Raw genomic sequence first — 25,605 nt, forward strand, 5'->3', positions numbered from 1 at the left:
CCCCGCAGTTTGCGAAGAGTCCGCGAATTGTCTTCCACCTGATCGATCCACCTTGCCACGACCACGACATTCTGGTTTCATGCCCGGCCCACTGCAGTCTTCCGATGTTTGCGATGTGAACGATGGATGGTTCTCCCAACGGCTGATGCAACTCGTGGTTCATTCGCCTCCTACATGTACCGTCTTCCATCTGCACCCTGCCTTAGATAGTACGCAACACTTTCCTTTCGAAAACTCCAAGTGTGCGTTGATCCTCCAACAGCATTGTCCAGGTCTCGTGTCCTTAGACGACTATCGATTTCTACTACCTAATAAAAAAAAACAAAAAACCAAATCGACCACGTTCTAATCGATGGTAAATTCTTCTCCGACATCACGAATGATCGCATACATAAACATAAAATCCGAGCACTACCTCGTTGTAGTATGACTGCGCTCAACGCTTTCAAATGTGTATACCACACGGCAAAGTCGTGTAATCAATCTAAACCAGGGTTTGCAGAAATCGCTTTCAATAGATAACGAACAACGATAAAAGAGAGGCAAAAACGGTTCCGAATCATAACAAGCCATGATAACAAATTTTTCAAACTTGTATACAAGTGCGAAAAAACAGAATCGGATAGGCAGCCCTCACAGAAAAATGGTGATTCTCGCTTTGTTTTCGCTCATTTCGTGTTGGTTACTGCACAGCTGTGTAGAACAAGTTGAAATGCATCATCTGAGCCAGTACTCCCCACGTTTGAAGCTTTATAAAAGATATTTATCATGGGGTATAGCCTCCCGGACCAGTTCTCTATCTTGACAGCTTGCGAATGCAACGTATCGTATATGTATACAGAGATGAAACGGTGACCGTTCATTTAAATAAAAGCGGCATATAAGATCTTGGACGAGACGTCCTTTTCTATTAATTTCGAGTCCGAAGAGGGAATGAAATTCGCAATTGCTATCATCGAGAAATCGCTTCCTTTTCATTATAAAAATTGATTGTCCGTAAATGGCGAAAAGCCACCCGAAAAATCGTATACTGATTTGGTATCAGTGTTATCAGTATAATGGTATGCGATAACACACTTTTTTCTAACGAAACGAAACGAAACGAAATTTAAAATTTCTATGTTGATTCGGATCGAAACGAAACGAAATATAGATTTCTTTCGAGACTTCGAAACGATACGAAATCAAGGTTCATTTAATTCGAAATTTTTCGAAACGAAACGAAATTTTGATTTTTTTTCCGCGGAATTTTTATTGAATTGGTTTTACATTATGTACGTAATTCTGATTCCACTTTTTCGAAGTCGAATAACTGTTTTGGGACCAGAAGAGTTATTATAACTGAAGAGGCAATCTATAAGGCAATACCCCAGCATTTGTGCCGCTTTCAAAGGAATTCATCGTGGAGCGTGTGCTCCCGAGTCTGATCAATTTTATATCAGTAAGTACCTATATAAAAATAAAGAAATTGTGGGATTTTTCATATACGGATTCAAATCTCGTTTAAAACCTTAGTTCACCTAAGAATTATGTAATTATGCTGAAGCTTACTTTATATTGTCTTGTCAGCGTGGTTTTACAGTATTGACTTAGTCAAAATTTGAAAAAGAATGCTTAGATTTATTTTATATATAGTGGGATACCTAATTATGTATCCACATCTGCCAGGCGTATACGCAGTTATAGAATTGATATTACTAGATCAAAATTTGAAAAGGGCGTATCTGCCAAATTTATTCCTTCTTATTCTTCGTCTACATATATAGCATTCATTTGCTCACTAGAAAAATCCTGTGCAACTTTCTAAAATGCATAGTAGCGTTTTTTCGATGGGCCGCCCTCTTATTCGGCTCTATTTGATGCCCTGATGCTCTGGACAAAATTTCAGTCAAATCGGTCAAAGTTTGGGCGGTGCTAAACTCGTTGGAAGTTGTAATGTATCCAGAAACATAAAAAAAACAGTGATTTGCAGTTAGACGGCACAATTTTGAAGAGGGCGGCCCATCAAAAAAAAATGAAAAATTGTTTTTGAGCCACCCTAGCATAGAGATATGTATTTCAGATTGAATTTCACAGACCCATACTGCCGCTAACCGCATGGGCGTCCATATACAGATGTGCTCGACTTGCGGTTAGTGGCAGAATAGTCTTATATACAATCAGCTCGACAAACTGAGCTATTGTGTGTTTGTGTGTCCTTGGAAAATGAGAACAGCTGTTGTGGTCAGTATATGCTGAAAGCAATCATAAGTAAAGAATTCTCAGTAATTTTAATGATCTTTCAACCAGCCCAAAGTTTTTTTTTTTGCAAATTCCGCGCGAAGATCTAGAAATGCCCACAAATCTGCATTGTTCCTCACATATTGTGCAAATAGTCAAAGAAGAGCTTATAAGCTTTATTAACTATACACATCATAGTTGCTAATCATGATTGGCCGAGAAACAGCAAATATGCTCAGCTCACCAATTAAATAATATTCTTGGGATACAAAAAAGTTATTCTTATTGTATACTTGCTTCGGAGTTTCCAATTCATGACCAATAACGATGCTGGTCACGTGCCTATAGTCAATTTAGGATTAGGAGAGGAAAATTAGTTTAACACTTATTGTTTTAAGAGACCGAGGAATGCTCTGCATCTCCGTGAGCGCTGCGGAAAAGGAATCGTTGGTTGAGAAGGTAGGGGATGTGGGGGTAGCACGCCCATAGGGGTTAAAACGCGCCACCCCTGAATAAGGTTAAATATCCCCATTTTGATTATTTTCAATAGTCCATACGATAAAGCAATGAAAAATATTGCCATTGGATACATATATTTCATGATTTTTCTCTAGTTATACATGAAAAACTCGAAAAAACGATTTTTGCGTGTTTTGATGCAATTCTAGCTCGGTGGAATTTAGTCTTTCTGTCGCTGTTATACATTGATAAATTAATAATTGAGCCATGAGCCATGCTGCTTACTCGTGTTCTTTATGTTCCACACGAAATCGTCGTCAAAAATGGTTTTAAAACGATTTTATGGGCCTTCAAACTTCTGAGGTCGGTGTGGGGCATTACGCCCTTGCTCATTTCGTATGACCGAAACAGCTGAAACATTCGATTAATTGTCTTAATGTAGGCAATTAAAATGAAAATCAGTACGATAAGCACATGCGCGTTTTAACCCATCCACTGGCGCATCTCACCCCGCATGGTTTCAAAATCATTTTTTTTCGGGTGCTTTTTAAAAATCAAATTTCTCTGCAATAAAATGGACAATTAGATATCTGTTATCGGTAGTCAGTCGCAGATATGCTGTTCTTCAGTATGCGCTGATGAAAACTGGCTGAAATGGTGGTTTTCATTGATAAAAATGGCATTTTCCTTAACGTGGGCGTCCTACCCCCAGTTCCCCTAATTCATGTGAAACCCCTTGTTGAGTGACAAAATATTTATTGTAAACGAAGTTATTTTGAAAGCAAGAAGGTGAAAATTGTGTTTCAAATCAATCCAACGCAAGATCAATGTGCTTCGTTTAATAATCTTCTACAACACGATCGTTTCCGCACTAAATAATTTTGCGCTCTTCGATGCAAACATTAGTTTTATAACTTCGCGTTCTCCCACCCTCTCTCCCACGCGTTCTCCCTGGCGGGATCAGCATCAACACGATCGATTGCACACTGGTTAAACAATTTTCTGCTACGCGAGGTAGATTTTTTCACTTCGCGTTCTCCCGGACTAGCTGCCGTCCCATGACCAGCAGCAACACGATCGATTCCGCATTCATATTGTGCAAATAGTAAAAAATATCACAAAATTTAAATCATAGCACCACTGATGACGTTTTATAGAAGAAAACTACTTACGTATCTGTCAACTCAGAATGGGGCTATGTAGTAAGCGTTAATAGAAAAAATGTATAACCTAAATTTTGATAACAACTTAATGGTTCTGTTCAGCGGCGCAGCCAAAAATTTTAATAATGTAAAGTGGAGTAGTTTAAATTTGTTTCGAAATTCCGCGGAATTCTGTTAAATTTCGTTAGAAGCTAGTTTTTTCTAGCGAAATTTTTGTAATTTTACGAAACGAAACGAAATCGAGAAAACAGATTTCGCCATGCTTAAATTCCGCGAAATTCCGCGGAATTTCGTTTCGAACCACCTGAAACGAAATTTTTCGAAATACCGCATATGCTTATATCAGTATATGGCAGGCTAAAACACCCTCCAAGCCTTTTTCTGCTGCCCGCGAAGGTTTTCTAAGAATTATAACCATTGATAAGCATTATATGACAAGAAAAGCCTTTCATAGATCCCAATATCTCGGTATATACGGGAACCTGTCAAGTTCACTTCGCTGTGATGATGAAGCACGATTTATATTTATATCGTGAATGGTATTATCATTATGGTTCATGAAATTCATAACTTCACACATAGATGATATGTAAGTGGACAGCAAATACACTTCGATGTTATCGCCCCGGGTAATGATAATAGCAAATTTGTATTTAATCGCATATTTAAAGGAACGCGAGATTGAACTACAAATAATGTTGTCATACACTGCACCGTAATAAGAATGTTTTTATTTCTCAAAATAAGTTAGGTTTTGGAGAAATTAGACTAAAATTTAATGAATTATTACCTCCAGAAACTACTTTGACTATCAACAATGGATTCTGTTTAGAATACCATTCGAATTCTTTTTAGAATCGCAAACAGATTCTGTTCAAAACCTTCAATCGGATTATTTTCAGAATCTTGAATAGAATCCTAAACGGACTCTATTTATTTAAAATTTCAAACAAATTCCCAAAAGGTTCTACACAGAATCTCGACCGAAATTCTGTTCAGAATCGCGAATGAGATCTCTTCAAAATTCCAAACGGTTTCTGTTTAAATTCTGATCAGGTTCCCGAACGAATTCTTTTTAGAATTTCAAACGGTTCAGAATCCCAAACAGATTCTGTTTAGAATTTCAGACGAATTCTGTTTCGAATCTCAAACAAATCTCAGAATCCCAATAGAGTTTTTTTAAGAGTCTCATTGGTATTTGCTACGAAAAGTTATATTGAACAACAAGTATGAAAAACATAAAATCAAAATAACAGAATTGGTTGCCACATGATTATTTGAGAAAACAGCATAAAATATTTTCTGCCATCTGAGCCGACAAGATGCTATGGCGGAAAACAATTTCTTATGTCCATCATATACGACCTTGTGTTGACTGGGAATCCAATACAAACAATTTGGGAAGCAAACGGTTTTCTACGTAATTTGGGAATCACGATTTTTAAATAAGTTTTTGAACAAGAGACTTTCAGATTTTTTTATTCAACTTGTAACCAACCAGTTCCAAAAGTCCTATAAAAACCGGAATAGTTGTCAAAACTAAGACCAAATTATTCGACATGTTGGTGTGGGAATGAAGATATAATCATTAGGGTGGTTCAAAAAATCGATTTTGCTCCACAGTGCTCATCTGATTCTTTACCATGTTCTGAGTGTCCTCTGAAAATTTGAGCTCATTTGGATTAAAACTGATTTAGCACAAGCCGTTGCAAGTTTGCATGCATATTAGTATGGGGAAATTATTTTTTTCATTACACTGTTAATGACGCTTCCCCATCAAGCGCATGTTAAAAGAAAACCTACATAGCTAAAAGGAATACTCAACAACTTTCACTCAGTGAAAACCGCGTCTTAATTAATCGTTCCAATAATTAGTAATCGAATTTAATCTATACCGTGGTTTTCTGGAGCTAATTGCATAACTCATCAACAGGCAACATTGCTGCTCGTGGCGCGAAAGATAGTACACACAAATTCAGGCTACTATGTTGCACTGCACATTTCAGTGATGCCCTCAAAGAAGTTTAACGATCATGACTAAAGATTCACAACCTGTCTTAAAATCGATTAATAATTATTGGGACGATTAATCAACATGCGGTTTTCGTTGGGTGATAGCTGTTGAGTATCCCTTTTAGCTATGTAGGTTTTCTTTCAACCTGCGCTTAATGGGGAAACGTCATTAACAGTATAATGAAAAAATAAATTTCCCCATACTAATTTGAATGCAAACTTGAAACGGCTTGTGCTAAATCAGTTTTAATCCAAATGAGCTCAAATTTTCAGAGGACACTCAGAACATGGTAAAGAATCAGATGAGCACTGTGGAGCAAAATCGATTTTTTGAACCACCCTAATAATCATTGATTGCTCTAGATTACTTAAAATATCTCCACCATAGACCTCTGGACTTTGCAAATGGTTTGTAGTTGAATGACCTAACACTCAATCAATAAAATTGTTTTATTTCTTATAGTGTAATTCTTTATTAAACCGTTCATAGAAGGGCCAACCCCGCCAACTGCACTCTGGAAAAAAGTGATTCCTGACATCCTGTACTTCCGTAAACGAAAAAGCAGAGTCTACTACGTTTAAATAAAATTGTGAGAACGAAATCAAGGAGTTCTACAATAGCTCCCAAAATCAAGACCCTCGAAGACAAAGAAGTACCAGAAGCAGAGAAGAAAACAGTACTAAACAACAGCGGTAAAACGCAGAAGAAGCACAAGAAGAACGCAGATGCAAAGCGATAGTCCTCCCTAGATTCTGATCTACAATCGGACTCTGTTATTAACCTGACACAAAAGACACCAAGAAAACACAGAACAGCGTCTAGCGAGAGACCATGGTATCAGAGATTTCAGCCGGGTAGAGCGTTAGTACAGAATTGCAACCTATGACTGGCTGAAATAGAAAACGAACGAACGCCTTAGTTGAAGAAGATGAACTGAGAATAGCGGCAGTACGTCACTTGAAAAAAAAATAACTTCTATTATGACAGTTAGCTCTAAGGTTCGATGTAATTGTTTGACATTTGAATTGTTTTTGGGCCACATATATGGTTCACGACCTCAGAAATCGTGACTGGTGATAGTTGATTGATTGCTTACCATTGATTCAAATAAGCATACGAGCATGTGGAGACGCATGGTACATTTGGTCGGGGTTATGCCAAATCACACCAAGCGCCAATAAAAAATTACTCATTTTTCTGCCCAAGCTTTCGTTTAGTGAAATTATACAATCAAGCCATGTGGTGAATTTTAAATTCACCACACGAGTTTCCACTCCTATTATCAAATATTCAAATCTAGCGTAATAATTGTCGTACAATGCTGAAATTAAAGTCGATTGTTTAGCATGAGTAAGGAAACGATCTACGAATGTTTCATCCCCATGGGCGTTGTGGTTCTCTCAATTTGTGATCTTGAAAAATCACTAAAAAAGCACGTAGTTTCCAAGATGACCAATTTGTGGCTTTGTTGTATAACCACCTTAATTGACCGCAAATCGTATCGTATATCCCTCAACCCCATAACTAAGGATATCCTACAACAAATGTACGCATGATTTGATATGAAATGTTTTTTGTTATTTTTTTGAACGAACGAGCATTGTAAGTTAGACAAAAAGCTGGTTGGTGCGGTTTGGCTGAACCCCAACCATTTGTGCTTTGGGGAGATTCAAGTATGACGTCCATTACTTTTTGGGATTTCAAGACCCCCCCCCTCCCCCCTCTCACGCTTTTTTGTATACCTAGTATATGTATTGTCACAAAGTTTCAGCCCCCCCCCCCCTCTAACCTGAGACATCATTATTGAACGACCCCTTTGGTGTATCAGCTTATTGTGACAAACCTTGAAGGGCGTACACCAACCTATTACGTAATGTAGACCTTACGTAATTAGGCTACGGCCATTTTTTGGCAAATTCAAATACATTAGCTTTAGTGTTAGTATTGAGCAATTCGCACAATTTTTTTTTGTATCTTTATTAAGGAGACTTTCAGCCCGAGGCTGGCTCGTCTCCGCCGCACAAATTCATAGGTGGTACAAGCCTGGACTATTGTATGAGAGTAGCATTACTTTCATCACGTTACCACAGATATTGATTTGGGGCTATCTCTTAGATGGTAGCAAAGCACTCTCCAATAGTCCAGATCTATCCTGGCCAGGTCCTTGTGAATGCTGAGGAATTCTACGACCTCTCATAGGTGCCACGGGAGGTTTTGGAATTGTTAGTGTGGAAGGTTACAACAGTACGAATCGTTTTGGTAGCACGTGAAACACAGAAAGAACTAAAATTGAAATGCAAAGCAGGAAAGGGACGAGCCTGGAATTGAACCCACGACCCCCTGCTTATTAGACCTGTGCGCCGCCACGCCACGCCGCCGCCGCCGACAATTTTCTCACGCCACCACCGCCTGGAAAAATAAATCGGAGCGCAGCCGTATGAAAAATAAAGGAATTGTTCTTCAGGAATCAGAGGAATTGCTCCTAGTTAAGGGTATGCGATAACACACTTTTTCCTAACGCAACGAAACGAAACGAAATTTAAAATGTCTTTATTGATTCGATACGAAACGAAACGAAATATAGATTTACTTTCGAGTCTTCGAAACGATACGAAATCAGGGTCCATTTAATTCCAAATTTTCCGAAACGAAACGAAACTTTATTTGTTTTCCGCGGAATTTTTATTAAATTGGTTTTATATTATGTACGGAATTTCAATTTCACTTTTCAAAGTCAAATAACTGTTTAGCGATAAATAGAGTTATAATAAGAGAAGAAGTAGTCTGTGATAAATCGCTTCGTTCCCGTTTATAAACCATTGCACTATGATCCAGGATACAGTTTTACGCGGAAAGATGCATTTTACGCCAAAACTATATTTAAAAAAACTGTTGTTCTACAAAATTGTTCGAAATAGTAAGGCCATCATTATGGTGCTACCAAAAAATAGGGTGGCCCATCATATAAAAAAATAAGATATTTTTTTTTATTTTTCGGAATACTGGCATGTTATGTTCTACAAAGTTGTAGCGCAGCTTATTCCAATAAATGTTGCTAAAAAATCTTTTTCTGTATCCATTAAGTTGGCTGATTTAGAGCAATTTTACCTAATTACATTAGGCTGTTCAAAAAACAGTATTTTTGATCTACTTTTTTTGTTTTAGATTTCTCAAAAAAGTGACTTTAAGAGTCCAAAAAAAATACAACTTTCGGTGGGTAAATATGCTCAATATCTTTTCCGATCAAAAGTTATAATCGTTTTTCTGTGAAAATTACATTTATTTCAAAACTTGATATCTTTGGTTTGGGCAGACCAAAAAATATGTTCACACGTCATTTGAAAGAGCTATTCATATTCTATATTATGTAAAAAAAAATGGTGATTTATATTTTTTTATCTCAAGTTCTACCAGTTTTACTAAAATCATGTATTTTCAAGTAAATTGATATAACTCGACAATGGAAAAGGATACAGACGATATTCTTATAGCAAAACACGCGTTTTGAAAAGCCTCAAGAGTCTTCAGAAGGTGACATTTGTTTTAAATTGGAAAATCAAAAAACTCGACAAAAAATATTTTTAAAACAAGTTTAAAATTATCAAATAATCAAGAACAACAGCCTTATACGTTCTACATGTAGCAGTACTCGTTTTAAAAATATGAAAAAAGCTATGATTTCACTTACGGGGAAATATTTACAAAACAATTAAAAAATGATCAATGTTCCCCCGGATTACGGTACGTATTCGTCGACTCAGACCGAGGTTATGTAGTAAGCATCTCAACTCTATGCGAGCAAAGGCGTAGGATTGCCAATCCAGAGAAACGAAATAAAGAAATAAGATTTCGTCATGCTCAAATTCCGCAAAATTCCGCGGAATTTCGTTTTGAACCACTTGAAACAAAATTTTTCGAAATACCGCATATGCTTACTCCTAGAACTTCATCGGCAGTACGTACTAGAATATTTAAGAACTTCATTCAAAAACTATTTGAAAATTTTGGCAATCTTTTTTTTTTAATTCTTTATGAGCTCATACGTCTACTTCATGAATTTCCACAGAAACTCTTTTAGGAATTCCATCGAAAATTTCTCCTGCAAGCCCATCGGGAAATCCACACGAAATTCATTCACGAAATTATAAAAAAAATATCTTCTGAGTTTCAAATCAGGGCCCTGTAATCAGACTAATAATATTAGCTACAAGTTACAAGCCGGTGGGGGTCCCGTAGCGTAGTTGCCTACACGTTCGCCTTATAAGCGAATGGTCTGGTCATGGGTTCGATTCCCAGCCCCTCCATCAAACCCTCGTCAGTCGCCGGATGCGCAGTCCATGCGGTAGCGTAATCCTGGACGAACTTCCGGAGGAACCCCTTGACGAACCCCTGGAAGAATTCCTAGATGAACTTCTTGAGGAATTCCTAGAGGAACTTCCGTCGGAATTACTGACTTTCCGGAGGAATTCCTGGAGGAACTTCCGGAGGAATTCCTGGAGGAACTTCCGGAGGAATTCCTGGAGGAACTTCCAGAGGAATTCCCGGACGAACTTCCGGAGGAATTCCTGGACGAACTTCCGGAGGAATTCCTGGAGGAACTTCCGGAGGAATTCCTGGAGGAGCTTCCGGAGGAATTCCTGGAGGAACTTCCGGAGGAATTCCTGGAGGAACTTCCGGAGCAATTCCTGGAGAAACTTCCGGAGGAATTCCTGGAGGAACTTCCGGAGGAATTCCTGGAGGAACTTCCGGAGGAATTCCTGGAAGAACTTCCGGAGGAATTCCTGGAAGAACTTCCGGAGGAATTCCTGGAGGAACTTCCGGAGGAATTCCTGGAGGAACTTCCGGAGGAATTCCTGGAGGAACTTCCGGAGGAATTCCTGGAGGAACTTCCGGAGGAATTCCTGGAGGAACTTCTGGAGGAATTCCTGGAGGAACTTCCGGAGGAATTCCTGGAGGAACTTCCGGAGGAATTCCTGGAGGAACTTCCGGAGGAATTCCTGGAGGAACTTCCGGAGGAATTCCTGGAGGAACTTCCGGAGGAATTCCTGGAGGAACTTCCGGAGGAATTCCTGGAGGAACTTCCGGAGGAATTCCTGGAGGAACTTCCGGAGGAGTTCCTGGAGGAACTTCCGGAGGAATTCCTGGAGGAACTTCCGGAGGAATTCCTGGAGGAACTTCCGGAGAAATTCCTGGAGGAACTTCCGGAGGAATTCCTGGAGGAACATCCGTGGAGGAACTTCCGGAGGAATCCCTGGAGGATTTTCCGGAGGAATTCCTGGAGGAACTTCCGGAGGAATTCCTGGAGGAACTTCCGGAGGAATTCCTGGAGGAACTTCCGGAGGAATTCCTGGAGGAACTTCCGGAGGAATTCCTGGAGGAACTTCCGGAGGAATTCCTGGAGGAACTTCCGGAGGAATTCCTGGAGAAACTTCCGGAGGAATTCCTGGAGGAACTTCCGGAGGAATTCCTGGCAGGAACTTCCGGAGGAATTCCTGGAGGAACTTCCGGAGGAATTCCTGGAGGAACTTCCGGAGGAATTCCTGGAGGAACTTCCGGAGGAATTCCTGGAGGAACTTCCGGAGGAATTCCTGGAGGAACTTACGGAGGAATTCCTGGAGGAACTTCCGGAGGAATTCCTGGAGGAACTTCCGGAGGAATTCCTGGAGGAACTTCCGGAGGAATTCCTGGAGGAACTTCCGGAGGAATTCCTGGAGGAACTTCCGGAGGAATTCCTGGAGGAACTTCGGAGGAATTCCTGAAGGAACTTCCGGAGTAATTGCTGGAGGAATTTCCGTAGGAATTCCTGGAGGATAGATCTGAGGAATTCTTTGAGAAGCTTCGGAGGAAATCGTGGAGAAACTTCCAAAGGAATTCCGGGAGAAACTTCCGGAGGAATTTTTTGAGCTTCTGGAGAAATTCCTGCAGGAATTTTCCAGAGGAGAAACTTCCGGAGGAATTCCTGAAGGAACTTCCGGAGGAATTCCTGAAGGAACTTCCGGAGAAACTTCCGGAGGAATTCCTGGAGGAACTCCAGGAGGAACTTCTGGAGTAATTCCTGAAGGAACTTCCGGAGGAACTTCTGGAGAAACTTCGAGAGGAACTTCTGAAGGAACTTCCGGAGGAATTCCTGAATCAACTTCCGGAAAAATTCCAGGAGGCGCTGGTGGAATTAACGAAGGAATTTGTGGAAGAATTTCGGAAAATGAAGTATCTATTTCAGTCAGCGTGGTGACAGACTTAGATAGTAGTAGGGTCATTTGAGAGTTTAAACTAAGGCTACAGGATGGGTCACTGGCCTATTGTATTCCAAGCAGAAATTTTTGCAATTATAGAGTGTGTAGATGTTTGCTTGAGAAGAAAATATCGACATGCAACTATTTGCACTTTTTCTGATAGCCAAGCTGCACTAAAAGCATTGAGTTCCTTTAAATGCACATTAAGAATCGTCTGGGAATGTATTCTCTCCTTGCGGCTACTGTGTCAACTAAACTCTGTATGTTTGTATTTGGTTCCTGGACACTGTGGTATTGAAGGGAAAGAAAAAGCAGACCGTCTCGCAAAGCAGAGTTCCAACTTGCAGTTTGTTGGCCCTGAACCATTTTGTGGTGTATCAAATAGTGCAATTAAAATAGAACTTAAAAACTGGGAATCACAACGGGTAATAACCAATTTGCCATCCAATTGGTAAGGGTATGCGATAACATACTTTTTCCTAACGAAACGAAACGAAACGAAATTTAAAATGTCTATGTTGATTCGGATCGAAACGAAACGAAATATAGATTTCTTTCGAGACTTCGAAACGATACGAAATGAAGGTTCATTTAATTCGAAATTTTTCGAAACGAAACGAAATTTTGATTTTTTTCCGCAGAATTTTTATTGAATTGGTTTTACATTGTGTACGCAATTCTGATTTCACTTTTTCAAAGTCGAATAACTGTTTTGCGACCAAAATTTGAAAACGAATGCTTAGATTTATTTTTTTATTCAGTAGGATACTTAACTATGTATCCACATCTGCCAGGCGTATACGCAGATATAGAATTTATATTACTAGATCAACATTTGAAAAGGGTGTGTCTGCCAAAATTTATTCCTTCTTATTCCTCGTCTACATATATAGCATACATTTGCTCACTAGAAGAATCATGTGCACCTTTCTAAAATGCACATAGCTATGTATTGAATATCACAGACTGATACAATCAGCTCGAAGAACTGAGCTATTGTGTGTGTGTCCTTGGCAGATGAGAACAGCTGTTATGGTCAATATGTGCTGAAAGCAATCATAAGTAAAGAATTTTCAGCAATTTTAATGATCTTTCAACCCGTTCTGGATTTTTTTTTGCAAATTCCATGCGTAGATCTAGAAATGCCCACAAATCTGCAATGCAAATAGTCGAAGAAGAGCTCGATAACGTTTCTTAACTGTACACGTCGTAGTTGCTAATCATGATTGGCCGAGAAACAGCAAATATGAATAGTTCACCAATTAAATAATATTCTTGGGATACAAAAAAGTTATGAACAATAACGATGCTGGTGAATAACGGTGCTTATAGTCAATTTAATATTAGGAGAGGAAAATTAGTGAAACACTCATTGTTTTAAGAGACTGAGGTATGCTCTGCATCTCCGTGAGCGCTACGGAAAAGGAATCGTTGGTTAGACGAAGAGGTAATTCATGTGAAACCCCTTGGTAAGCGACAAAATATTTATTACAAACGAAGTAATTTTGAAATCAAGGAGATGAAAACTGTGTTTCAAATCAATCCAACGCAAGATCAATGTGCTTCGTTCAATAATCTTCTACAACACGATCGATTCCGCACTAAATAATTTTGTGCTCTTTGATGCAGACATTAGCAGGGTTCCGACTTTTCTTTTCGTTGCGTTTTTCGGGCCCAGGGAGAATCTATTTTCGTTGTTTATAGTGAGGAACATCATTCACCCACCAATCTTTTCTCTGGAGCTAGCCTTGGAGGATAAACGAAAATCGTGCCAATTGGATTAAACTACTTTTTCGTTTCATCACTTTAACCTCTCTCTCTCAATCTGCATGTAGGTACCAGGTTATTTGTTCCACAAAGGCTACTACCGTTTGCATTGCTGATGGCACCGAAAATGCTCGGATATGAAAGAAAACGAGTAAACCAATTTCCGACGGCAATCAAAGTGAGCGAAAAATGGTTATCACTCTCCAGACTGTTTTTCTTTCCCAAAAAGTGATTTATCCCCGAAAGTTTTCGTGAGGAAGCATCCTGTGCTCCTGAGATTGAGTGAGCATTACACACGCTGGACATAAGTTTTATCGCTTCGCGTTCTCCCACACTAGCTGGCGTGATCAGCATCAACACGATCGATTGCACACTGATTAAACAAAGTTCTGCTACGTGAGGCGTGAGGTAGATTTTTATCACTTCGCGTTCTCCCGGACTAGCTGCCGTCCCATGACCAGCAGCAACAGGATCGATTCCGCGTTCATATTGTGCAAATAGTAAAAAAAATATCACAAAATTTTAATCATGGAAACACTGAAGACGTTTTATAGAAGAAAACTACTTACGTATTTGTCGACTAAGAATGGGGTTAGTAAGCGTTAATAGAAAAATTTGTATAACTTGTAGTTTTGGAAACAACTTGACGATTTTGTTCATTTTTTTTTAATATAAAGTATGGATTAGTTTAAATTTGTTTCGAAATTCCGCGGAATTCCGTTAAATTTCGTTAGAAGCTAGTTTTTCTTGCGAAATTTTTGTAATTTTACGAAACGAAACGAAATCGATATATCAGATTTCGCCATGCTCAAATTCCGCGAAATTCCGCGGAATTTCGTTTCAAACCACCTGAAACGAAATTTTTCGAAATACCGCATATGCTTATCAATTGGCCAGAAAGTGCTACCAGGCAAAAAGATTTGTTACCCCAAATGCAATTGCCACTGAAAAGCTCTTAGAGCTGAACAAGCGAGCTTTTTGTACATATACTGGTCTAGTAATTGGGCACTGTCCGTGCAGATATCATTTGAATAGCATTGGACAAGTTCAGAATGATATCTGTCGTTTTTGTAATATTGAAAGCGAAACATTTGAAACTATCTTACTGTCCGCAAGGGTCAGATGGACCCCTGGCTACCCCCCTGGACACTGGTCTAGCCACGGTGTCCACTTGGGGTGGGCTCTACAACAGCCTCTTTACGATGATAGTTATTTGTGTTTTACAGGGTCGTTTAAAGAATATTGGGTTCCGGGTAAAGCTTGGTGGACTATCTTCCCGCGTGGTTATTTGGGCAAATTATATACAATTTGGAGGAGGAAACAAGCAAAAACCTAATATGGAAAATAATGTAATATTCTAAATAAATTAAGACTACGCAATTTAGTTCAGACAAATAACAGGCATGAATATAATTTATTGGGGTAATCAAACTTTCAGCTAATTTTATTTATATTATTTTCTTTAACTAGTTTTTAGCGTGTGGGGATAACTACACTTATAGATTGCAACCATGGTTTTATTTATCACAATGTAGGTACATACTCTTTCGTTGCGGCCGATCGATGATCACATGTTGGTCGACATCAGCAGTTGGTGATAGGGTTGGACAACGATGACGGTGGCGCTGCAAGGGACACTTTCTTCGATGGACAGGGGCTTGACAAAGCTGGGTAGTGTCAAGGGGGCACTTGATTCTTCGTTCCCGTTATTGGCGCGGGAATCACATGTGACACTGTGGCCGAGTTTAACGATTGGCCAATGTTCCGGGGTCCAGGGAGTGGTTCAAACTCGCGCGCGCACTATTCAATGTGGTCCTATCCGAGCGAGAGACACCAGAGCTGACGGTAATAGTCTTTTCTCAACACCACATTTCACAAAGTGCTTCTAAAATTCTTCAACACAGCACCGTTTCGCTCGTCAGCTCGGACCACTACTTTTTGGAATCCACTGTTCTATCGTTCGCACCACACACTCGCTCGGATATCACTTGGTACGAAAAATTGACCCAAATGGCTTAACGCGATCAGAATGTAGCTTTTGTCATGTCACATGGTGTCTGTTCTTTTCTTCTGACCGTTTATGGTGCAGCCATGAATAGGTCCGTACCTCACTTCACTACGAGAAATGTATTTTTCTGACTTGTGGTGTTCTAGCTATTATATGACCGTAGTTAGGAAGTTTTACACAACTTTTCAAGTTTTAAGTTAGGTTTTAAATTACACCTTTTCACGGAACTGCGAAATGCAAGAGGACGGGCAAATTCGCGGTGTCACATTTCTTCACTCCTCTGGACCAGCACAAAATAAGAGACCAACTCTATCGTTCTATGGTCTTTTATATTTTTTTCTAGTCCCAAAAATAACGCCCATTGCCTTCCGTTTCGTTATTCCGGTGAAGAATCGCTGCGTTTCTCGGTGATATTTTGTTAGTAGAAGTTGAGGGGTTTTGGTTGGTGTTATATTTAGGATTTCAAATTTAAATAATTCAAAAGTAGTACTAGATTGCATGCATAATCTTTACACAAATACCCTAAGTGCTTGTTTCTTTTTCTTTTTGGTTTAAGGGATAATTTATTATGTATTTTAGTGAACATTTGATTGTAAATAGATAATTTTATAAATAGTATAGAAAAGCTTCTTAGAAACAGTGTAAATAAATATTTTTCAAATAATTTAAATAAGTAATCTGATAAATAATGTAAATAAATATTGAAAATAAATAATAAAAATAATCAGCTAAATAATGTAAATAAATATATATTTCTTTCAACACCAACCAGGAGGTAAACAAACAATTAACAATGAAATAACAAAATTGGACACAAACGTCATCTTTTATGTATAATAATTGTTTGCATACACCCTATAACTACTATGTACAGAATAAACATCCGTCAAACATATAAATATGGACCACAGACATTTATTTTATACATAGACATTTAATAATAAATTAGTAAACGAACACATAGACATATATTTACATTTTTTTTTGGGGTCTGAACTAAATTGGCCCAAGAACCAAGGGGTTTTAATTGTAACCCTAAAATGGCGGGTTACACATTGAAACATCTGCTTTGTAGTTGTAGTGCATTATATAGACGCAGGTCGAAATTTCTCGATAGCGGCTGTATACAGCCCAGAGAGATTTTGTCTACTCCAGGAAAAGTGATTGGTTTTATATACCACATCATTCCAGGTTGGTAACGTGTCGTGAGGCCCTCCTTAGCCTAGCGGTAAGACGCGCTTCTATAAAGCAAGACCATGCTGAGGGTGGCTGGGTTCGATTCCCGGTGCCGGTCTAGATAATTTTCGGACTGGAAATTGTCTCGACTTCCCTGGGCATAAAAGTATCATCGTGTTAGCCTCATTATATATGAATTCAAAAATCGTACCTTAGTTTAGAAACCTCGCGGTTAATAACTGTGGAATTGCTGAATGAACACTAAGCAGCGAGGCGGCAATGTCTCAGTGGGGGATGCTCTAATTCCCCAAAAAAAGACTACAGGATCATTCCAAAACCGAATTTGGGTAAAATTTAAAAAAATATATTCTAAAAATTTTAGACCGAAAAATTTTAAATTATTTAGAATTTTCGCTGAAATTTCTTTTAACTTGTAATGCAAATTCTTCCAAAAGTCTACGAAAAATTATTTTGGGATTCCACAGAAAATTCTTCTTAATTTCCATGGAAAATTATCCTGAAGTTTCGAAGGTTGTAATAGAATAAGGGTGTGTATTGGGACTATTTTTTCTCGTTGACGCTGTTGCTGTTTGTGTTATTGCTCACTTGGGTCGTAAGTGCACTGGTCCTCAACCTGTGTGGGATGACTTTCTGCTCACAAAACGGCAGGTGGCAACTTTGAGGCTTGTCTGGTCCCCAATCGTCTGAGTCACTTTTACCTTTGCCAGCAGAAATTTCAGTTTGTTGACGCACGACCTTCATTCATTCTCTCACATCAACAATCGATTAGTAAATGCAAGTTTGGGTGAATGGAAATAATTGGAATAATCTTGTCCTTCTTTGTCAAGTAATTCATCATACTCTTTAATGCCAATACATATCAACAAATGAATTAGTGATACGAACCGCCAATTATCACCCACAATTTCTACATTCTCATACGATTTTTAGAAGGCAAAATTACCATCCAAGAACAAAGCGAAAGAGGAAAATCACGTCATTTTTTACGTTCTAAGAGTAGATTTGCTTTGGCGTGGTGCCATATTCTACCTCACTCGGACGGCATTGTTGGTCAAAACGGGAAATTAACATTGCTTGTACCTGCTGTTTCACACCAAGGCATTGCTGAGGCTGCGGCGTTGATGGGCACGATACGGCCGTACACAAAAAGTTAATTAGGCTTGAACGCAGAGATAGATAGAACGGGTATGCATCTGGCACATGGACGAAAATTAAAGCGTATATAAGTTTATCGTGAGCAAAGCAGTACAAGATTAGCAAAATTACAAAACAGTTGGTTTCAGGCAGAGCTTTATTCATATTAGCTTTTAATTTGATTTTTTTTGCCTAAACATCAACAGGAGGCTCAACATGCTATGTTACCAATTAACGTTGAATTCGTTAAATTTGATGGATGGATATTTGAGATGAAAACACATCCAATTAGTGCAAAAAAATGTATTGATGATATATTTTGGAATCAGTTATTTTACCCTGCTGTGAATAAAAAGTAGCGACCGAAGCGAAGCATTATTTTTTAGCTGGAACAGCTGAACATTCAAATCATCACTCATATGTACGTAGCTCTGTAGACCTACATTGAAATACCGTATGTTTAGCATTCACTAATTAAAAGGCAATCTTGAAACTTACCTTGATTAAAGCTCCGGATCTTTTCTCCTGCCAATCTTCTTTTTGTATCAAAACTTTCGCGCTTCTTATTTTCCTCCAAAGACCTGTCGGGTGGCTTGTTTAATCACACCAGTCTGCGTTTGTCACCAATCATGGGATTATTCTTCGTGGTACATTTAAAATCATACGACACTGTAAAAAAGCTCCGATCTTCCTCTCACATGCTATTATTCAGTGCAGATTTTCTCATGGTTGCTGCTTTTTAGTCACAATTTTTCCAATTTTTTCTGATAGTTCCTATGCAGGCGGGGATCTACACATGGGAAGAATTGTAACAAAACTCAACAGTTGTCTTCGTCACGCTTGTCGTACGCCATCACGAAACTTAAGCATTAAATGAAACATGATCTTTAAATATCACACGATAGACATTTCAAAATTTAAGCATAGATCGATAGGAAGAATACCGCACTATATTTGATATCAAGTTAACTATTTACATCAACAGAACCACACAAGCAGCGGAAACGTTCTTCAGCTCTCGCTAAGTGAATTACGCAGAGCGGCGCGGCGCGCGAGAAATCGAAGTTTGCGTCTTTCCGGTTTTCTTCTAATTTGTGGAAGCGCGGACACGCACCGGCGGTGATGCCGGCTTGGGAAGTTCGCAGTAAAACCTGCCCACGACCGCGGTACCGCAAAAACCGAAACGAACGAAATATAATAATAATCGCAGCCGATTTTAGTTTCACTCAAATGCCTCTTTTCGACATCTTTTAGCAACAGCCCGACACGGCGCACCGCCGCCGACCGCGGTGAAAGACGACGACGATGACGATGTTAACAAAAACCAAATCGCGGCGCGCGATGACTACCGCCTGACTCGTGCGGATTTCTTTCTTTGCGCTGCGTTTCAAATATAGGTTAGCAGCTAACCGATGAAAAGTGATTCACTTTTCATAATGAGTTAAGTGGTAGCCGCTGTTGGCGTTGTGCAAAAATGGCTCTTGGTTGTCGGTAGCGATTATTTATTTGTTTTTTTTCTCTCGCAAAAAGGTGGTCGCTGAAGATAGTGATTTTCCGGTCACTGGTGGCTGTCGCGAAAACACAAAATTTCTTTTCTATACGGATGAAAATATGGATTTGATTGCAAGATGATGGATTTCACGGACTGTCGAGCTGATCATGTGGATTCTGGAATTGGAAAAGAAAGTAGAAAATTGAATTAGGGTTTTGTTTTATTTTGTGGAAAACGGAATGATAGGCAATATGTGGGTAACCGATCTTATTTGTACAAAAATATGAGGTTTAGTTGCGATACGTTCAGTGGTCGAAGAGGTTCTTTAGTGTGAATCACTGATGACCGGCGTAGTTTGAAAGAATCTGTGTTTTATCCATCTCTGCTGTGTATTGCGCCATCATACTGACTAGCTGGATTCCATGGTATAGTTCTTCTCCCTTTAAGGCAATATTTTAATATATAGCTTTTTAACGCAATTTACGCAATCGTTGTGTAATTTAAAAGTCCAAAAAGTTGATAATGAATTGCCTGTGAGTTCGCAAATGGACATGTTTTTAAGAATACCGTCATCGGTATTAGGCCAAATCCAGAGGTGAACCAGCCAAGAGCTGAAAGCCTCTTTAATAAAGAAAAAAATAGGCCAAATGGGGGTGAGATTGGGCTGTACTGTACATGGTGTCTGAAAATTATCCGCTTCTACGGAGCAAACAAAGATATTAATAATAATTGACTGACCATAGCTTTCTAATGTATTAAGTTAGTTGTGGAAAAATACTTAACTAATAACATTTCACTCTTCTAAGAGGCGCGGACAAAAACACAAAGGAGCAAAAAATTACGCATTTTTTTATTTTAAAAAATCGTGGAAATTTGAAATTTTATTTTAATTGACTTTTAAACATGCATTAGGGATTTAATTATTGACCAATATCAAACACTATTCCAATCCTGAACAATTGAAAACAACAATAAAAAGTGGAAGTACCCTGCATAAAGCCGGTCTGGGCATTAGAGAGATAAAAAAAATTGAGGAAAAAAATTTCAAAAGATAAATTCGAAAAGAGCAGGGTGGGATTTTTGATTTCCCGTGCTAAAAGCTTTTTTCATGAATATAAGTGAGGGAAAATCTGTGGATAAGAATAATAAGAATCTCAACAAAGAAAGATCATTAATAAAATGTAATTTTAATTATTTCCATGAATATTGTTGGCGCATGTGAACAAATGTCAAATCCAATCAATTCGCAGTCCTTTTTTATCGAAATTGATTTAAATGACGCTAAAAGTAGTCTTACACCTCGGGAATCTTGTTAATTGATTTTTCCCATGTGCTTCCAAAAACCGCCTCATGAAATTTCGTCACGTAAAGTAAAACAAATACTGGCTAATTCATAGGCTGATTCATAGCTAGGATTCTCAAAGATTTCTGCCCGATTGTATTTTAATTGTATTGCCCACATATATGGAATCGAAATTTGCAGATAAACTCCTGATCTGTAAACTAGCCTTCAAGTACATGAGGACCGAAATCCGAACAAATTTATCCTCGGTTTGAAAGTGCCTAAAACTCGATTTTGTTTAGCAGTTTTTTTTAATGTCGTCGTTTTTCTACAATGGAAGATTTCGAAATATTCAGAAAGACTGAATAATTCTCCTCTCCGGCCCTCCTTAGCCGTGCGGTAAGACGCGCGGCTACAAAGCAAGACCATGCTGAGTGTGGCTGGGTTCGATTCCCGGTGCCGGTCTAGGCAATTTTCGGATTGGAAATTGTCTCGACTTCCCTGGGCATAAAGGTATCATCGTGTTAGCCTCATGATATACGAATGCAGGAATGGTAACTTGGCTTAGAAACCTCGCAGTTAATAACTGTGGAAGTGCTTAATGAACACTAAGCTGCGAGGCGGCAATATCCCAGTGGGGGATGTAATGCCAACGAAGAAGAAGAAGAAGAATAATTCTTAATGTGTCGAAAAGAATCAAACTATTAACAAATATGTTGTAAAACAGATTGAAAAATTAGAATTAGGGTAGATGTAACGGTCGCGGCTATAGCACCAGTTGTCGCACTAGTGCATTATACACCAAGTGATGTATATATATATTCTGATATGTGAATCAAATTCATATGACACGATAACACCTTTAATCTCCTTCAAATCAAACAAAACACAATTGTAAAGAATGATTTTGCCTTATTTTTGTCGTCCTTTGCACCAGTTGTCGCACTAGTGGTCCCATTACGGCCAATCCCATAAGAAAGCAATGGGATTGGCATAATAGGAACCAAAATTAGAATAGTGCCACAACTGGTACAATGGTACATGCGTTCCTATTACGGATTAAACAATTTTAGGTACTTTCACGAATTTTAATGCGGTTTTAACATTTGTTCAAAGAAGCAGAAAGAGAAACCTTTCGCTTGACATACACCACATACATGCCTTTTATTTATATTTTTAAAAATAGATGTTATTCACTATGACGACGATTGGTACACCCACCCTACCTTCTTCGCAAGAAAAAATTCTTAAATGAACTTAATCTAGAAATTAGAATGTCTGTACTTGCGCTTCATTTTACTGACGTTGAGGCGTGATCAGATATTCAAATATTTCCTTATATACTTTGATATACTTTCCTACCAAGTAACCGTTTCGTTCAATCCACTGATAAAATTGACCATATTTTAATGCCTTCGAAATACGCAGAAAACAATTCATTGCAATGATGAAAATGAAAAAAATCTCCCGTTGTGACCTGTTGTCATTAACTATTAAAACCATTTAGAAAAGTTGATCCATGCAAAATACATAACGACATAGATAGCATTAAAAGCAACACTAATAACATAACATCTCATCCTTTTTTATGGGTTTAGTCCACTTTTTTTGTATTTGGTTTTAGATTCCTGCCTAAAATATACAATCAATGAAAAAACGGGACAAATTTTAGATTACGACGGTCCATTTTGGCTAAACGACGTTTTCAGCCAGATGTGTAACGACCATATGATAAATTCGTCCAAACACCTTCCAGTCTTGTGGTCATTCGACGGAAAGCCGAACAAATTTTGTCAGACACGGTTATTAGATGGTTTGGTTGAAAATGTTATTTGGCCGAAAGCGACATACAACCGAAAGATACATTCAACCAAACTGGTAATTTGGCCCAAATAATTGTTTGCCCTAACTGGTCATTTGGACAAAAATTCAATTTGGTAGAAATGGTCTTTTGACACAAAGAGCCATTTGACCCGAAAATGTTTTTCCTGCTAGATAACCATTCGGACAAACGACTTTTCCGGCAAAATTATCAATTCAACCGAACGACACTTTCGGCCTATTGTCCATTTCGCCCAAATGACCCTTTCTGCCAAACGATCATTTCGCCCAAACGGCAAGATTGGACGCGTTCGTATTAAGGTCTGAGGGAAGGGTTTTCCGTTAAAAAAGCGCGTGGTAGTAAATTTGAGTTCAACCCATTTAACCTAGCGTTGGCTTCCCCCATCGAACTGCTATCGTTGGGTGGTTTTCTTTCTCTGTTTTTGATATCAAAAAATGGAATGAAAGAGATGCCAGATCAAAAACAACTCAAAATTTGGGTTGTTTGATCTACCCGTGAAGTAAGTTCCTCCAGGAATTTCTCTAGAAGTTCCTCTGGAAGTTTCTCCAGGAATTCCTTCGAAGTTCCTCCGGAAGTTCCTCCGGAAGTTCCTCCTTCGGAAGTTCCTCCAGGAATTACTTCGAAAGTTCCTCCAGGAATTCCTCCGGAAGTTCCTCCGGAAGTTTCTCCTGGAATTCCTTCGGAAGTTTCTCCTGGAATTCCTAAGAAGTTCCTCCAGGAATTTCTCCGAAAGTTCCTCCGGGAATTCCTCCGGGAATTCCTACGGGAATTCCTCCGGAAGTTCCTCCAGGAATTCCTCCGGAAGTTCCTCCAGGAATTCCTCCGGAAGTTCCTCCAGGAATTCCTCCGGAAGTTCCTCCAGGAATTCCTCCGGAAGTTCCTCCAGGAATTCCTCCGGAAGTTCCTCCAGGAATTCCTCCGGAAGTTCCTCCAGGAATTCCTCGGGAAGTTCCTCCAGGAATTCCTCCGGAAGTTCCTCCAGAAATTCCTCCGGAAGTTCCTCCAGGAATTCCTCCGGAAGTTCCTCCAGGAATTCCTCCGGAAGTTCCTCCAGGAATTCCTCCGGAAGTTCCTCCAGGAATTACTCCGAAGTTCCTCCAGGATTTCCTCCGGAAGTTCCTTTCAAAATTCCTCCGGAAGTTCCTCCAGGAATTCCTCCGGAAGTTCCTCCAGGAATTCCTCCGGAAGTTCCTCCAGGAATTCCTCCGGAAGTTCCTCCAGGAATTCCTCCGCAAGTTCCTCCAGGAATTCCTCCGGAAGTTCCTCCAGGAATTCCTCCGGAAGTTCCTCCAGGAATTCCTCCGGAAGTTCCTCCAGGAATTCCTCCGGAAGTTCCTCCAGGAATTCCTCCGGAAGTTCCTCCAGGAATTCCTCCGGAAGTTCCTCCAGGAATTCCTCCGGAAGTTCCTCCAGGAATTCCTCCGGAAGTTCCTCCAGGAATTCCTCCGGAAGTTCCTCCAGGAATTCCTCCGGAAGTTCCTCCAGGAATTCCTCCGGAAGTTCCTCCAGGAATTCCTCCGGAAGTTCCTCCAGGAATTCCTCCGGAAGTTCCTCCAGGAATTCCTCCGAAGTTCCTCCAGGAATTCCTCCGGAAGTTCCTCCAGGAATTCCTCCGGAAGTTCCTCCAGGAATTCCTCCGAAGTTCCTCCAGGAATTCCTCCGGAAGTTCCTCCAGGAATTCCTCCGGAAGTTCCTCCAGGAATTCCTCCGGAAGTTCCTCCAGGAATTCCTCCGGAAGTTCCTCCAGGAATTCCTCCGGAAGTTCCTCCAGGAATTCCTCCGGAAATTCCTCCAGGAATTCCTCCAGAAATTCCTCCAGGAATTCCTCCGGAAGTTCCTCCAGGAATTCCTCTGGAAGTTCCTTCAGGACTTCCCCCGGAAGTTCCTCCAGGAATTCCTCCGGGAATTCCTCCGGAAGTTCCTCCTCAGGAGGAACCTCAGAAGGAATTACTGGAGAAACCTCCATGAGGAATACCTGGAAGAACTTCTGAGGAATTCCTGGAGGAACTTCCGGAGGAACTCCTGGAGGAACTTTCGGAGGAATTCCTAGAGGAACTTCCGGAGGAATTCCCGGTGGAACTTCTGGAAGAATTCTCGGAGGAACTTCCGGAGGAATTCTTGGAGGAATTCCTGGAGGAACTTCCGGATGAATGCCCGGAGGAATTTCCGGAGAAATGCTCGGAGGAACTTCCGTATGAATGCCCGGAAGAATTTCTGGAGGAATCCCCTGATAAACGTCCGGAGGAATTCACAGAGGAGCTTCCAGAGGAATTCCTGGAGGAACTTCTGGAGGAATGCCCGGAGAAACTTCCAGAGGATTTCCCGGAGGAACTTCCAGAGAAATTCCTGGAGGAACTTCCGGAGGAATTCATAGAGCAACTTCCAGAGGAATTCCTGAAGGAACTTCCGGAGGATCGGGGTTAGTGCATTGTACGGTGGGTGTGAAAAAAAATTTGGGGAAGGTTGAACGCGTTCGTAATAGGACGCAAAATAGTCTCGACCTCAAGATCTGGTTATTTCCCATCGGAAAAATATTTACAAAAAACAAAAACACTAGTTGAATAAAAAAACACCACATGAAAAAAATAGTACCGCAACAGAAATATTAGTGTGCTCATCCGTTAAAGGAGGGATGCGCCCCTAAGAGGTCGATTGATTAATTACTTGGTCAAATTGAAAAAAAAAATATTTGGGGTCCAGTTCCAGCTTTCGGTTTAGGATGTTCACAAATTAAAAACATTCTCGATACAGGGTAAACTGATTTTGTTTCAGACACAAGGTACAAATGTACAT

At 39.6% G+C, this 25,605-nt stretch overlaps 1 protein-coding gene across 10 annotated transcripts in view; it reads right to left on the bottom strand.

Annotated features, from left to right (window-relative positions):
• Positions 1 to 25,605, bottom strand: part of LOC134224115 (bromodomain-containing protein DDB_G0280777) — a 379,875-nt gene that overhangs the window by 230,331 nt on the left and 123,939 nt on the right. For 7 of the 10 annotated variants that reach the window (XM_062703364.1, XM_062703363.1, XM_062703372.1 and 4 more), the window contains one exon: positions 18,694 to 19,863. The gene's annotated coding sequence lies outside the window, so the exon portion shown is untranslated. The remainder of the gene's footprint in view (positions 1 to 18,693; positions 19,864 to 25,605) is intronic. The other 3 variants (XM_062703367.1, XM_062703369.1, XM_062703368.1) reach the window with 3 other exon arrangements.

The sequence above is a fragment of the Armigeres subalbatus genome, chromosome 3, assembly GCF_024139115.2.
Source record: "Armigeres subalbatus isolate Guangzhou_Male chromosome 3, GZ_Asu_2, whole genome shotgun sequence".
Taxonomy (NCBI): Eukaryota; Metazoa; Arthropoda; class Insecta; order Diptera; family Culicidae; genus Armigeres; species Armigeres subalbatus.